General features: G+C 39.8%; 1 protein-coding gene across 15 annotated transcripts in view; it reads left to right on the top strand.

The window, feature by feature from the left end:
• TENM3 (teneurin transmembrane protein 3) overlaps positions 1 to 15,489 on the top strand; it is a 2,266,571-nt gene that overhangs the window by 1,918,513 nt on the left and 332,569 nt on the right. The gene's annotated exons all lie outside the window — the stretch shown is intronic.

The following is a 15,489-nucleotide window of genomic DNA, read 5'->3' as shown; positions in this document are numbered from 1 at the left end:
AGAGGCTGCTAGGAGACCGCCAATGAGCTCCAGTAGTGAGGGGAGCCCAGCCTGAGGTAATGGCTGGTATTTCATCCAATCTCCACCCATAGTGGGGACAGACCGACACTGCAAGAATGATATGGGCAAGGGGCCTTGGATGGCTGCTCTCAGTCAACAACTGGTGGCAAGAGCTGGGGAATGCTGCCACGGACTAAAGGAAATTGGACTCAGAAAGGACCACTGAGAGTAAATTGAACTCTTGCCCAAAACAGTGAGATTTCCCATGGCCAAGAGAGTGAAAGAGACTATGGCCAAGCCCAGGCTGAGGGTCAGCTGACTACATGGAGTTTGGCTCCCTGTGCTGGGAACGTGCCCCTTTATAACTGAGTATGCAAATGATTAACAGGTAAGAAATGAGTTTTTGAAATGTTTATTATATCTCTACAGTATGATCTGGTTAGCACAACTCATACCAGATTCTGCTCTTTGATTTTCATGTCTCCTTGTGTGCAGATTTAGCTGCTGGTGGAGTTTCTAGCCGTGTGCTTGTGCCAAACATGGTCACTATGCTCAATTTGATGACATATCTCTATTTGTTTAGATGTAATGCGATAACTTTTGGACATCAGATCCAGTCACTTCCAAAATTTCAGGGAAGATATGTATAGGCAGAACATTCTTGATTTGGGTGAAAATCAAAGAACTGGAAAAATCACACACTTAAAAAGTTGCTGCTTGCTGAGAGCCAAATAACAGCTGCAGGGTAGAAGCACAGCCAGTGGGGGAGGCAAAGGGAGAGGAGAAAGAAGGAAGCTTCTTCCTTCCTGCCTCCCCAAAGCCAGCTCCATGATCAGGGTTAGGGTGCCCAGACAGCAAGTGTGAAAAATCAGGATGGGGGTGGGAGGTAATAGGAGCCTATATAAGAAAAAGCCCCCAAAATCGGGACTGTCTCTATAAAATTGGGACATCTGGTTACCCTAGTCGGGGCAGAGGAAGAGAGAGAGGGCACCAGCCTTGCCCCCATTACTTCCAATCCTTGGGAAAGAAAGGAGAGAGAAGAAAGGGGCAAGATACTGAGCTCCTGGCATGGTGAGAATAGGGGGACATACAGAGTCCCTGGCATGGGGTGGGCAGAAGGGAATAGAGGGCACACAGAGCCCATGCCATGGGGAAGAGATTGGGGCACCCTAGCATGGCGGGCTGCGGGGGGGGAGACTCAGCCTGGTATAGAGAGAATGGAGGTACAAATACTTCCTGGCATGGGGGTACTATGGGGTAATGCTGATATGGGCAGAGTGGGAAATGGGGGGCACACTCATCCACTTGAACCAGGTCTGTGATTGATGGTAGCCATTGACACTTTCAGCCCTAACAACACAAGCCTAATTATTTACATAGTGTTTTCAATCAGGAGTTTTTTCACATGCCAACCCAGTCAGTTTTACTCCCATCCAAATGTCCTTGGAGCTTTCCTCTCATTGCCTGATTTCTTTTTAGCCAACCAGTAGAGGCCACTTTTACTGGGCTTTGGAGACAGACCTATTGTTTCGGAGGAATCTGATACTTGACGCATACATTGCCCATTCCATTCTGATGGGGACTTCATTACTGCCATAGTTCTTCCAGCCTCAGCTTCTACAGCTACATTCTCAGCTTCAGGTGTCAGCAAAGCTAGGATTTCAGCTCCTGCTTCCTTCTCAGATGGGTTCTTAAACCTGAAAAGCCAATTTCAATTAAAAAATGGATAACACATAGTGCTTGACCTACATGAGCAACAAAATGTACAATTCTCTCTTATCTACTGATTATTACCAATTCACATATCCAAATAATGACTCTTCTAATTGAAATGGAAATATAGCCCATGAAACAGTTAAAATAAATTATTACAACCTGTATTAAAGTAATTTGTATTAAGATAAACTTGAGTTATTAAATTAAGGTTTTTACTAAATATTGAAATTAATATCAGTACTTTTTTGTCACACGTGGATGTGTGTTCACATGTGGAATGTGTGTAATCCATTTATTAGTTTATAGAACCAAAGTTCTTCAGGAAATAAGTGCTAGATTTTGCATTTGGATATCTGATTTAGCTGAAAGATGTGTAAATGTTCCCATTTGGCTACAACTCTGCGGAGGCTGAGATCACAAATAATTCCTTTCAAAAGTCAGTTATAACTGATGCTTACTAAATTGGCTCAAGATCTGCCTGTGTCAGCCAAGTGGCCCAGGGAGTATTTTGTTTTTGAGCAAACGACATACCTTTTTGGAGATCTACTTTCACAGCGTTTAAAGAGAATGAAGTATATATGAATGTGGAGGTCCACATTTTGCAGAAAGACAGAGTATTAACAGATTCTGGCTTGGGGGTGGGGCCTTGAGGGCTGAAGAGCTGCAGCCAGGCCATGGTAAGATCCTCTCAGGCAGCTGTGTGGAGCTGCGGATCCTCCATGTGCCCTGGTCAGGGGGGCCAGAAGGATGGGGAAGTGGGATGGGGGCTGCTCTTGGGGCCCCCCATCCTGGGCAGTTGAGGGTCTGCAGTTCCCCACAACTCCCCTGGGCTCCAGCTTCCTGCCTGGTCAGGGGCAGGGTCTCGGGGAAGAGGAGGTGCAGGGAGCCAGGGCTGTGAGCCAGGAGCCAGGGCTGTGGTTAGGCCCATCCACTTTCAAAAGTGGGAGGGCCATGGTACCTTGCCCCCTGCTCTCTTTCCGGTGCCTGTGATTGACACAATACTGCTATTTTGGAAACGGTGTCTTTTTTGTGTGGGGAAAAAATAGTGCAGTTAACCCAGTGCTTCTGTCCATATAGGGTGGGAATTTAAAATGTGGTTGTCATGTTAAAACTTTCTTTGACATCAGTGAGAGGAGCATTAGGCCAGTGCTGAACACTTATGAAAATCATACGTTAAGTTCTTGGAATAACATAATTTTTTCTCTGAAAATACCCACTGAGAATAATTGAATTTTGTATAGTATCCGTGGTACGGTTAATAAAAGAAAAAAAGAAAAGTAGCTACACTACTCCACATGCTGTACTTGAGAACATTTACGTTCTTTACTAATACACTGTGTATATACTATTAATTGATTTATAGATTCTTGGATTATAAGGCCAGAAGAGACAATTTTGATCTAGTTTTACCTCCTCCATAACACAGGCTATAGGCTTCCCTGAATTAATTCTTGTTTGAACAAGAGCACGTGTTTTAGAAAAACATCCAATCTCGATTTTAAAATGTCCAATGATGGAGAATCCACCACAACCATTGGTCTGTTGTTCCAATGGCTAATTACCTTCATTGTTAAGACTTTGCAACTTATTTCTAGTCTGAATTTGTCTAGCTTCAACTCGTAGCCATTGAATCCTTTTACAACTTTGTCCTGCTGCATTGAAAAGCCCTCTACTAGCAAACTTCCGTTTCCCATGCACGTATTTACAGACTGATATCAAGTCACCCCTTTGACTGATATGATAAATAGATTGAGCGCCTTCAATCTATCCTATAAGGCACATTTTTCAATCCTTTAGTTGTTCTGAAGACTCTGCTCTGAACCCTCTCCAGTTTATCTACAACCTTCTTGAATTGTGGATAACAGAACTGGACACAGTATTCAAGTAGCAGTTGCACCAGTGCCAAATACACAAGTAATATAACCTCCCTACTCCAACTTGATATTTTCCTCTTTATACATCCAGACATACCATTAGCCTATTTGGTGACAGAATTGCACTCGGAGCTCATGTTCAGCTGATTATCCTTCATAATCCTGAAGTCCTTCTTAGAGTTGCTGCTTTTCTGTCTTGTAAATAGGGCCAACATTTTTTGTTCCTAGATGTATGGCTTTACATTTGGCCTTATTAAACCACATATTGCTTGTGCACCAGCTGACAGAGTGATCCGAATCACTTACTATCAGTGACCTGTCCTCTTTATTATTAATCACTCCTCCCAGTTTTAGTGTCATCTGCAAACTTGATCTGTAATGATTTTATGTTTTCTTCCAGGTCACTGATAAAAATGTTGAGTAGCAAAGGGCCAGCAACTGATCCCTGAAGGATCCTGCAAGACACAGGATGAAATCCTAAACCTATTAAAGTCAAAGATGGAGTTTTTTATTTCAGTGGGGTCAGGATTTCAGCTGTAGTATTTTGCTTACATTAAAACATACACATTTTATTATGTTACATAGACAGACATATTTATGTGTGTGTGTGTATGTCTTAAATAATTATAATAAAAAGTATATGTTGCAATTTAAACAAAGTATTCTATTGGCAAATCCAAATCATAGTATTCCGTGTATTATGTAAATTAGATCTATCTATATATTTTCAGAGATGATATTCTTGCCACTTTTTCTGCAACTGTATATACCTGAAAACCTACTATATACCTACTGTAAACTAGTCTTTGTATGCCAGATGGAATATTTGAAAGTAATTTTATATACAAAATTTTGCAAGGTAGGGGTACTTTCCTCCTTCACTCTGCATCTTTGATTCAAGTGAGTTTCATGGCCTCTGTTTGGTGTACACAGATTAGTACACATTAATACAAGGTGCTATATGTTCATCTAAAGTTCTAAAAAAATTGTATATAATGAATTATTTGAGAAACAATATGTGATTATGTAATTAAAGAATGTATCATAATGTTTGTGTGGTTGCGGACAGAGTTCAAGTTTCTTATGCAACCTTAACTTTTGCATTTCCCCAATTTTAATTACTTAAAACATACCACCTGAATATCCTTTTAATTTAGTGAGTTTGGGTTTCATTTTATTTTGTTCTTGATGGATTGATTATTCCTATTTACAGATAAGAGTAAATCGGAGAAGTTAAGAAATCTGTTGAAGGTCACAGAGGTGATTGAGCCATGATTAGATATTTAAACCTCTAACTGTTACTCCAGTGCCTAGGGCATTAGAACAAAAGACTGAGTACCCAAACAAATCTATGATTAGAATAGTTAACAATCAAAAGAATATTTGAGGCTACAAAAAGACCCTCTAATTTTCACCTTTTTAAGAGGAAAATTTGCATACAAGCTGTGTCTAGAATATCAAGTTTCAGCCAGATGTGAATTAAAACTACTAATTTATGAATGCTTGAAAAAACGAGTTTATAATAGAAATGACAATTCCAGTGTAGTACTGCCAGGAGCTGTTATAATAACTTAACACTGAAAATGTTATAAAAATCAGAGACTAAGCACATTTAGGTTTTCATGCTACAGAAGGAGATTATGCCAATGGGGCACATGTTTGTTTTTATAGACAAATTCTACGCAATAAGTCACAACTCTACAGCAGTAGCAGGTTTTTACATGCCTATTATAGTAATTTATTTTTAAAGCAATATCGCATCTAAAAACAAGTCTCTTTCTTCTGAAACAGAATTAAAGAATTTCAAAAACCTTTATGTAGCTTTATCAGTGACAACTACAAGCCTAAGTACCATCTACTGAAGTACTGGAGTAGGACTCTATGATACAGTTACACAATCTTATGTTTGTACTTAATACGTTTTCTACTGCTACATTTGCGCTTCCTCCTTCACAGTTCAATAACTCTTGAAAACAAAATGAAACAGATTTTTTTATGCATTATGGTGATGCATTAATTACATGTAGCATGTAATTGTATGGTCAGCTTTAAGAATAGTTTTCCTATTTATTCTGTCAAAGCTTTTGGAATGAGAGAAAAAAACCATTGTAAGAGCTCTATCTGTTGAACAACGGCTTCCTCTACGGTCTTTTGTCCACAGTAATTGATTGCAAGCATTCAAACACAACCTTTTTCTCTCAGAAAACACGTTAGTTAAAAAAGGATTTTGAACATTATTTGTTAGAAACAAGATGAGAAAATATTTTGAATCTTTCTATTCATATTAGTGAAAGTGGTATTTTAAAATCATTCTTTTATCATAATATGTGAACATTAAAACATTGTCAAGGCCATTAGGCAGTAAACTGGACAGGAAAAAGCACAGACAATAATTTTAGTGGAGGACAGTAGGCCGTCACTGGATTAACACAACAAATCACAAAGAGGTATGCATTACAGAATGAAGGCATTAAAGCAAGAGTTCTTGCTGTCCCTAATAAAATCTTGACTAATTTAGCTATAAGGGTCCTTACAGTCCAAATGCACAAATATACTTGATCAGGAGGAGGACACAGTACAGCTATAACCTCATTCCTTGTCCTCTTTCCCATGAAGAAAACATGAACTATCATTGAGGTTCAACACTTGTCTGTGTCTGATGATGAAGTTTACATCTTTGCCCACTAAGAGAAAATACCCATTGCTAATATGAGTCAGAAAGGGGTAATAGTTTCCTTTATTCCTATCCTTGCTGTTGTGCAGTTGGCAGAGTAATTAACATAACTGAAATCTGTAGATCTCTCAGACCTGGTGAATGTTCTCCTTCCACTAAATATTGGAAATTATAGCCTGGATAACACCAAACTTTCTGGAAGGACTGGTATAAAAATGTGATTAGCCAGAAGGTTTTATTGAGTTTAACTGAAACGGAAAATTCAATGCACATTTTTTTCTCCATGTTGTAATCTTGTAAAATGAACTGTAGGATCCAGACCCTTGAATAAAACATAATTATAGTCCTAAAACTATTGACAAATGTATGAATTAAAGGTTTCTGGTATAAGTGTAGGTTAGTATAATGGTGCATTTGTCAAAATGCAAAATGATTGTTTGCATTTTTCATGCTATCCTAACTAAATATTTGTAAATTTGACACTTTATGTAAAATACAAGCAACATGTTTGTTTATAACTTAAAATGCAGATCCTAAATAGCTAGAATGACCAGCTTTCCAAAATGAAAACTTAGGACAACTGTTCTAAGAGGTTAACATCTCATATGGTTTTCATGTGAATGATAGGAATGAATGAAAGAGAAGGGTGCATGCTCTCTTTCTTCAGCTAGGCAAACCCACTGTTGCCTGTCCTACACACTCTTTTTTCTCTCTCTCCACATGCCATCATTCTGACACCCTGTAAATATCATCTGATCTCTCCACAATGTTCCATCTTCTTTAAAAGAATAGCATTATATTGCTCTGTTGTTTCTTTTAAGTCTTGTCCATATCTTAAAAAGGAAAAGGGGGAGGATGAGAAGAAAAAAGTGGAAAGACTCAAGGAATCATAACTATTATAGATGTCAAAGACCTATTAGGTTATGTGTTCCTTTTCCGTGCCAGTACAGGATTATTCCCTATGACACATTCATTAATGTTTTTTCTAGTGTAGGTCTAAACCTCTGACACTGTGGGGCTTTCACCACTTCCTTTGGGAGACCATTCCACAGACTAATATCTTCCTATTAGGAAGTTTTTTCCTGATATTCATCTTAAACTTTTCGTTTCTTAGTTTCATCTTATTTCTGCACTTATATCTCTTGGTACTATGCTGCATTCCTCTTCCTCCTTGGTGATTAAATATTTGAAAAGTTATAGACTGTTATCATGTCTCATTGCCTCTCTACTTCACCATGCTTAGTCGTCTCTTAGACAAGCTATACATATTTATCTCATTTAATCTTGCCTTGTAAGTTTCAATTTGTTGCTATCTTTCCAGTAATAAAGTGCCCAAAATTCAATGTAATAATCTATATGCGGTCATGCCAGAGTCATTTGGAAAGGAACTGCTACCTGCCTAGTCTGTGACATACTATCTTGGTATTTTCAGCTGAAAATTTCATTGACCTTTTTTGCAACTCACATTTGCAAACTCAAGTCCAATTTGCTTTCTACTATTACCCCTAGTTGTCTCTTAACATTACTCAGTTTGACTCCAAACTTGTCACTGGGTGTTTTTATTGGCATGCAATTCAAGTACACTTGAGTTAGGTTTAAGCTTAGGGGGTGGGCATGGGGCATACCACACATCCAAAGTTGCACATAAGCCTCCTTCCTTCATATGCATTTACATATGGCATTACATTCACTATGCTTTGTATTACATGTTTTGGGATTGATTGATTTATTCTGCAGGAACCAATCCCTGTACAGCATGCTCTGTCCTTGCACTGTCCGTGTTTGACTTTACTCCATCTTTATGCTTCTGACTTCTCTTGTCCATTGTTACCTTGTCCATTATAAATGGTTCCCTGGGTGTTTCCTCGTTAATTTAGCTAATACAGACATTGTTTCCAGCCTGCCAATCCATTGACATCTCTAATCCTATCATGAGGCCTCACCCATGACCAATTACTCATCTCAAACCAGGTCTGCATAGTTACTTCCTCTTTTAGATTATTAATGAGCATGTTAAGCAAGACTTCTGCTAACACAAATTCCTCCAGTACCTCATTAAATGCCTCTTTCCAATTTAATACTTTTTCATTTATTTAAGACAGTTTGTTTAAGACAGCAATACTCTGAAACCTTTCGTTTAAGCCAGTTTGCAAACTGCTTGAATTACATTTCAAGTAAGATTTTGTTCGACAAAGTATCCAGTACTTTTTAAAAAGCCCTAGGTACTATATCTTTTGCATGCCCATTGGCAAGCACACAAGCCAAGATTTGCACAGCTAATCCACACAATTTGGACCTCATTGTCCAATATGAGTCCCACCTATGGTCACCCACTGCTCAAGGTACTCCATCCAATCTCCAAGTTTAATTAATTTTCACCATAGGCGTATCTACTTTTCAGACATTTGGCAGTTGCCAGCTGGACAATGTCTTTATCAGTCAAGGATTTAAGGGGACATAGTAGCTTGAATTTTTGGAAACTAATTATTAAAAGTTCCAGTTTCTAATAGAAGCCCTTTAAATAGCTGATTCTACTCTTTTAATTTTAAAATTTCCATAAAATATTTATAAGTGGTTTTCTATTCCTCCGTTAATCTTTATAGGGGCTTTTCATCAGGGAGACATTGATTAATTTATACATGGGAAACAGTGAAACTGAGTACAAAGTGTTGTCAACTGCACAGAGGAAACAAACTGAAAAAATAGATTAAAATATTGTTTCCCACTAACTTGTTTCAGCTACATTCATTTTAGATGTAACTTGTAACAACAGTGCCAGTAGGTAAGCATATGCAGACAGAAATTTGATTTTCAAATTGTCAGTAGACCTTTAAATGAGGAGTCACCAACAGGACTAGCTATACTGGTGGTGATGGGTTGCCATTTTCGGGTTTATGTGGTTATTTTTAACACTACTGGTGCATATATTTCTTCCCTTTTCTGACATGATATAATTTTCATACAATAAAAATATTTTAAATGGGGGGGGGGATAGCAGTATTTCCACAGATTAAAACCTTTCAAATTCATCTAGTTCACATTCAATTTGTTAATGTTATGCATATTCATTAATTTAATACACTATTGTCATCTGTGTAAAATGATCAAATAAAATAACTCTTGGTTTTTCTAACATGTAGCAAAATAGCTGCCAAACATACATCAGACGGAGGAAATTCCTTAGTCCTTTCTCCCTTTCCAAGATCAGTGAACTTCTGGCACCTGGAGCATGATCTTCCTTTGCTCTCTCTCTGTTTGGAAATGTTCAGTGAGAAAAATATGTCTGCATTTGCAGCTAAGAGGCAATTAAGGGGTTATTTGTGAGGTAGCATTTAGTTCTTCTGATTTTAATCCAGTACCATCATTGTTCATAGTCAGTCAGACACAAAACAAGGCCCCTGCTGCCTGAATTATCCTCTTGGGCTGTGGTCAAAACTTTCTTGTGCTGGAGGAAACATGGATTTGCAACTGGATATTCCTCTCCACTGCCAAGTCCCTTTGCCCTGGCACAGTTGCTTTCATTTTTCTCTCTCTTCTCTCTCTTTCTCTCTTCTCTCTCCTCTCCTTCCCCCAGTCTCTACTTGTTTTTGGTGTTTTGGTATGTGGTTGGCGACACTGAAGGGCCACCATGGGAGAGGATAGGTAACATGATTGCTTTGATAGGAGTGTATGCCATTTTACTTTCGGCATCATCAGCGGAAGATTTTCAGTGGCTGGTGATTGTTAGATCTGGCTTCTTGTAGCTTTCCTCACCCTCACTGCTCTTCTTCTCAATTCTCTGCCTCTCCACTCCCATGATACAGCTGATCCAAACACCCAGTTTGGGAAATGCTGACCCTAATGCATGCTTATAAAGATTTAAGAGTGGTTCATTTGCTGTCTTGGTGATTGGAGGGTCTCAAATTTAGCTCTGGAATTTGTCCTTGTGTGTAAAGTTTCCAGTCTAAGAAAGCAGAAAATATAAGAGTTGAATATTTTTTCAAATATCAGATGCATATTAAATAGTTGATTCTAAAATGAAATTTGCATTTTTAAAGGAAAGCTATAAGCTATGAAATATTTTCCAATTAATAGTTTTCTGCTTGAAGGTGCCTTCATATTACGAGTATCTTTAAAGAGATACTATGCTGTTTTTAGTTAATTATGAGAACCACACCATTCGCATCATAATCAGCTAACTTTTGCCTTCCCGTTTCATCCTTCACAAAATCAGTATCTGTGGATCAGATAGCAGGAACCTGATAGAAATTTAGGCCATGTCTACATCTAAAATTTTGCAGCGCTGGTTGTTACAGCTGTATTAGTACAGCTGTATAGGGCCAGCGCTGCAGAGTGGCCACACTTACAGCAACCAGCGCTGCAAGTGGTGTTAGATGTGGCCACACTGCAGCGCTGTTGGGCGGCTTCAAGGGGGGTTCCGGGAACGCGAGAGCAAACCTGGAAAGGAGACCAGCTTCGCCGCGGTTTGCTCTCGCGTTCCCCGAACCACCCTGCAGACCGCAGGGAAGGAGACCTGCTTGCTCGGGGTTCCGGGAACGAGAGAGCAAACCGGGAAAGGAGACCAGCTTCGCTGCGGTTTGCTCTCGCGTTCCCCGAACCACCCTGCAAACCGCAGGGAAGGAGACCTGCTTGCTCGGGATTCGGGGAACGAGAGAGCAAACCGGGAAAGGAGACCAGCTTCGCTGCGGTTTGCTCTCGCGTTCCCCGAACCACCCTGCAAACCGCAGGGAAGGAGACCTGCTTGCTCGGGGTTCCGGGAACGAGAGAGCAAACCGGGAAAGGAGACCAGCTTCGCCGCGGTTTGCTCTCGCGTTCCCCGAACCACCCTGCAAACCGCAGGGAAGGAGACCTGCTTGCTCGGGGTTCCGGGAACGAGAGAGCAAACCGGGAAAGGAGACCAGCTTCGCCGCGGTTTGCTCTCGCGTTCCCCGAACCACCCTGCAGACCGCAGGGAAGGAGACCTGCTTGCTCGGGGTTCCGGGAACGAGAGAGCAAACCGGGAAAGGAGACCAGCTTCGCCGCGGTTTGCTCTCACGTTCCCCGAACCACCCTGCAAACCGCAGGGAAGGAGACCTGCTTGCTCGGGGTTCCGGGAACGAGAGAGCAAACCGGGAAAGGAGACCAGCTTGATTACCAGAGGCTTCCTCCTTCCACGGAGGTCAAGAAAAGCGCTGGTAAGTGTCTACATTGGATTACCAGCGCTGGATCACCAGCGCTGGATCCTCTACACCCGAGACAAAACGGGAGTACGGCCAGCGCTGCAAACAGGGAGTTGCAGCGCTGGTGATGCCCTGCAGATGTGTACACCTTCAAAGTTGCAGCGCTGTAACTCCCTCACCAGCGCTGCAACTTTCTGATGTAGACAAGCCCTTAGTTATCAAGAGATAATCCTGTATTATTGGAGCATATCTGAGCAGCAATGCTTACAGTGTCACAGCTGTAGAATGATTTTATTATAATTAGCTTTTTTGTTTCAGTTCTTTAACAGGAGTGAGAATAACTGAATCAAATGAAATGTTCTTTTCATTTGCATGGAAAGATATGTGGGGACATTGCGGGGGAGGGGAGATGCCACAAACCTTTTGCCTGTCTCCTAAATCAAGCAGGTACCTTCTTAAGTTTGAAGAAAGACCTTCCTTCTGTCCTTCACTTTTTGCTGCAGCAGAGATTCAGATGATAAACTCAGGTACTGTAGCAGAAGTGGATTAATCTAGGACCAGATTCTCAAATTCTCAGTGCTCACAAGTGGAGCCAGGTGTTCAAAAAGGTTCAGTTCCCATTGTAGGTACAGATCCTTTCCTTAAATCCTGGCCCTAATGCATATCCAATGACAGAGAAGTCTGTAGTTGTGACTGCTGGAAGTTTGGGACTGATGTCTACTGCAGTCCATACCACTCATTCTGTGGGGAAGTTTTCTCTCACTTTGAGTGCCTATAGTGCACCATAATAATGATAAATGTGCTCATCATGGTTTCAATATCAGAGAGAGGCAATGACTCAGTAGTGACTCGTACTGTATGTGCCATTAATTTATTTTGGGGACTTCAGAGCTAACCTGCCCTGCTCTAAATTGAGCTTCAGTGTGCTTACTGTGCACATTTGTGTAACTGCTGCAAAGAAAAAATCAGTACAGTACTCTTAAACCTGAGCAGCTTTAGGGGCTTTCACCACAGAAAAATAAAAGGTGTCTGTTTCTGTTGCACTGTGAGTTTGTACTTGGTGGTTTGCTGTTTCTGTTCCGTGGTGGCACACGAGCACAGCCCTGCCTGAGGAACACACTGCTGTGCAATCTGTACTTTAGTGCTTCCTCTCCCTCAAACCCTGTGGCTCAATCTTTTCATTTATTTTCTCCTTAAAACAACTGTCACAAGTTAGAATCAGGACTCACAATTTGTCAGACCACCCTGTTTATTAGTGCAGCACTCTGCCAATAACATTCAGAATATGTGAGTGGCCATGCAAGGCCCAAACAGTCTTATTTATACAGATAAAAGAGCGGGAATTAGACTAAGGGACAAAGAAATCAAAACAGTAAAATTCACCTGGGGCACAGCATGGGTATCCTATTTCCTTACTAACTGTTAGCAATCTAAGGCTAATGCTTCACCAATTGCCCTTAAACGGTGCAATTGTTCTATGTTAATGTCTGTATTCCTGACACCTGGTTGCAACATTCCAACAATTTTGCTTAAAGGTACAGACAACATTTCTTTAATCCTTTCTATTCTTACTATATAATTCATTCTACTTTCACACAACCTCCTGAGAAACTGCTCAAGGGCACTATTCAGGCAGGCCCTATTGGACTACCTAGTAAAGCAGGACAATGGTCACAGTGTATCGACAGGAGGAAGTACTTTCTTTGAAAAAATCGAGGTTGAGAGGTCCAAAACTTAATGCCACTAAAAATAAAATGTTCTACTTTAAAATGTCTAATAGTTTTGTAGCCATTTGCTCTTCAAAATGAGAGCCTCAATAGCCTTAAAATCTATAGGTACAGTTGGGCAACAAGCCCAAATTCAGTGCGAGGCTTTTGGTGTCATGGACAAGTGAGTTTACGTTGGGCCATTTCTTCTCACCTACTAGCTCAGTTCTTCTTAGTCTGCCAGGGATGGTGAAATTGACACATTTTCTTGTGAGCAGAGTCATTGTCCATTTCAATAATCTATCAAGGATAAGGGAATTAACAGGTGGAATGCAAACACTTATGACCTGTTCATTTACAGTGTTGTGATTTTTATGTATGTATTTATTTATTTATTTGCCAAGCAGATGGGAGATTAAGACTGTTATAGCCCTTGTGTCATTATAGCCGTGGTACAGATGCTTCTGACATTGATAGAAGGGTGTTTTCCATTGATAGAGGTAATCTGTCTCCCTGAGCGGCAGTAGCTATGTCGACAGAAGAATCTGTAGAAATTTGCACAGGCCGAAGAAAGTTGGGGAGGGAGATCCAAGACATAGGGTGTGTGAAGTATGGGAGATAAAACTACATTTGCATGAGCTCTCCTCTAAATACTCTGCTGTAAAAATTGTCTCTCGGTCATACATGTCTTCCTTAGCAAATCCATTTTATTTTACCTTCAGAGCTCAGTCTACTGTATAGCTGGCATCTGCAGCATCCTGAATGTGATGTGGCCTTGGAAGGCTCTGGATATATTCCCAGTATTGGGGCCATTGTAATTCAGACATCGTTATGAGTTACTTTACATCCGTCACACATCTCCATGCACACTCTTCTGTCTTATTTAAAATACCATAGGGTTGAAAACATATTCTTAGTGCTGCTGTAAGTTAAAATAAAGTTCAGAAATGCAAACTCAGAATTACATAGACATTCTTCTGTATAGACTTGTAAGATTTATTTTGGCTAAAAGGCCTGGCTCAAATATTCTGAAATTCCTCTGTGTTTTAATCATGATAAATGATATCACTAGTTGAATTGTATAAATTGGGAGGGAGATAAATGTTTGAAGTGTTCTGTCATGAAATAAGCCCACTGAGAGAGAATGAGCGTTAATTGAAATTATGCTTCATTTCTATAGAATGTCAATGTTATCTTGCTTTTATCCAGTTAAGACTTTTTTGGCTATCTTGTATTGAGAGTGGAATGATACATTTGTACTAAGACAAAGTAAATTGATTAATTTGTTGAAGGACACAGTTGCTGATTTAAGTGATTCTACTCATGCCATATTTAGCTATAAAAAACCCAATCCTTTCTGCTTATTTACATGGGATTTTTGGGTGCAGTGACAAGACAGTTGTGGTTGGAAGTTGATCGCATTTAAGAAAGATTGATTCTTACTGTATTATTTTACTTTTTGTTACTGTTGTCCCAGAACAACTACAGTTCTATTTTCATTCAACAGTTAACTTATCTTTAAAGATCAAATCAATCAAACAACTAAAAATGATTGTTTCATATTCTGTTGCTATGGATATACAATGCTCTGAACGTATAATGTAAACAATATACCAAAACCCGTCTACACTGCTACCTCGATATAATGCCACCTGATATAACATGAATTTGGATATAATGGGGTAAAGCAGTGCTGGGGGGGGGGGCAGGGCTGCGCACTCCGGTGGGGCAAAGCAAGTTCAATATAACACAGTTTCACCTATAACGCGGTAAGATTGTTTGGCTCCCAAGGACAGTGTTATATCGAGGTAGAGGTGTATTTTTAAAACTTTTATTGCAGTAGATAGCTCTGTTCACATACAATTTTCTTTCATTTTTCTAATTGGTACATTAAGGCATATTAAGAGATTTGGGTTAGTGGGCCCTTTTTTTTTTGTACAGTTTTGTACAGTTTGTGTTGTGTTAAATTATCTGTGTTCAATAAGCGCTTTACCTCTGTACAATTATGACACTAGAGTGGAGCAAATAGGAAACTCCATTGACTGCTACACTGGTGAATGGAAAGTCAATATATATAATTTTTTATATTCCCCTATGGCAATCAGTCTTTGAGATCAACAAGGTGCATTTGAATAACATCTACTATCCATCTGTAAAAAAGAAAACAGAAAATCCAAGTGAGATAGTGAAAGTTAAATGTTGATTTGGAGATTTTTTTTAAAAAGTTACATTTTGCATATTAGTGCAAAGGTAAATATACTGGTGGGGGGACCACATTTTCACAGGGGCATTAAACTTGACTATATCTGTTTGGTCTGTCTTTATAGTTGCACACATGCAAATGGGCTGGCCAAATCACA

This window comes from Gopherus evgoodei, chromosome 5 (genome assembly GCF_007399415.2).
Source record: "Gopherus evgoodei ecotype Sinaloan lineage chromosome 5, rGopEvg1_v1.p, whole genome shotgun sequence".
NCBI lineage: Eukaryota > Metazoa > Chordata > Testudines > Testudinidae > Gopherus > Gopherus evgoodei.
This window is presented reverse-complemented; position numbering and strand designations above follow the sequence as displayed.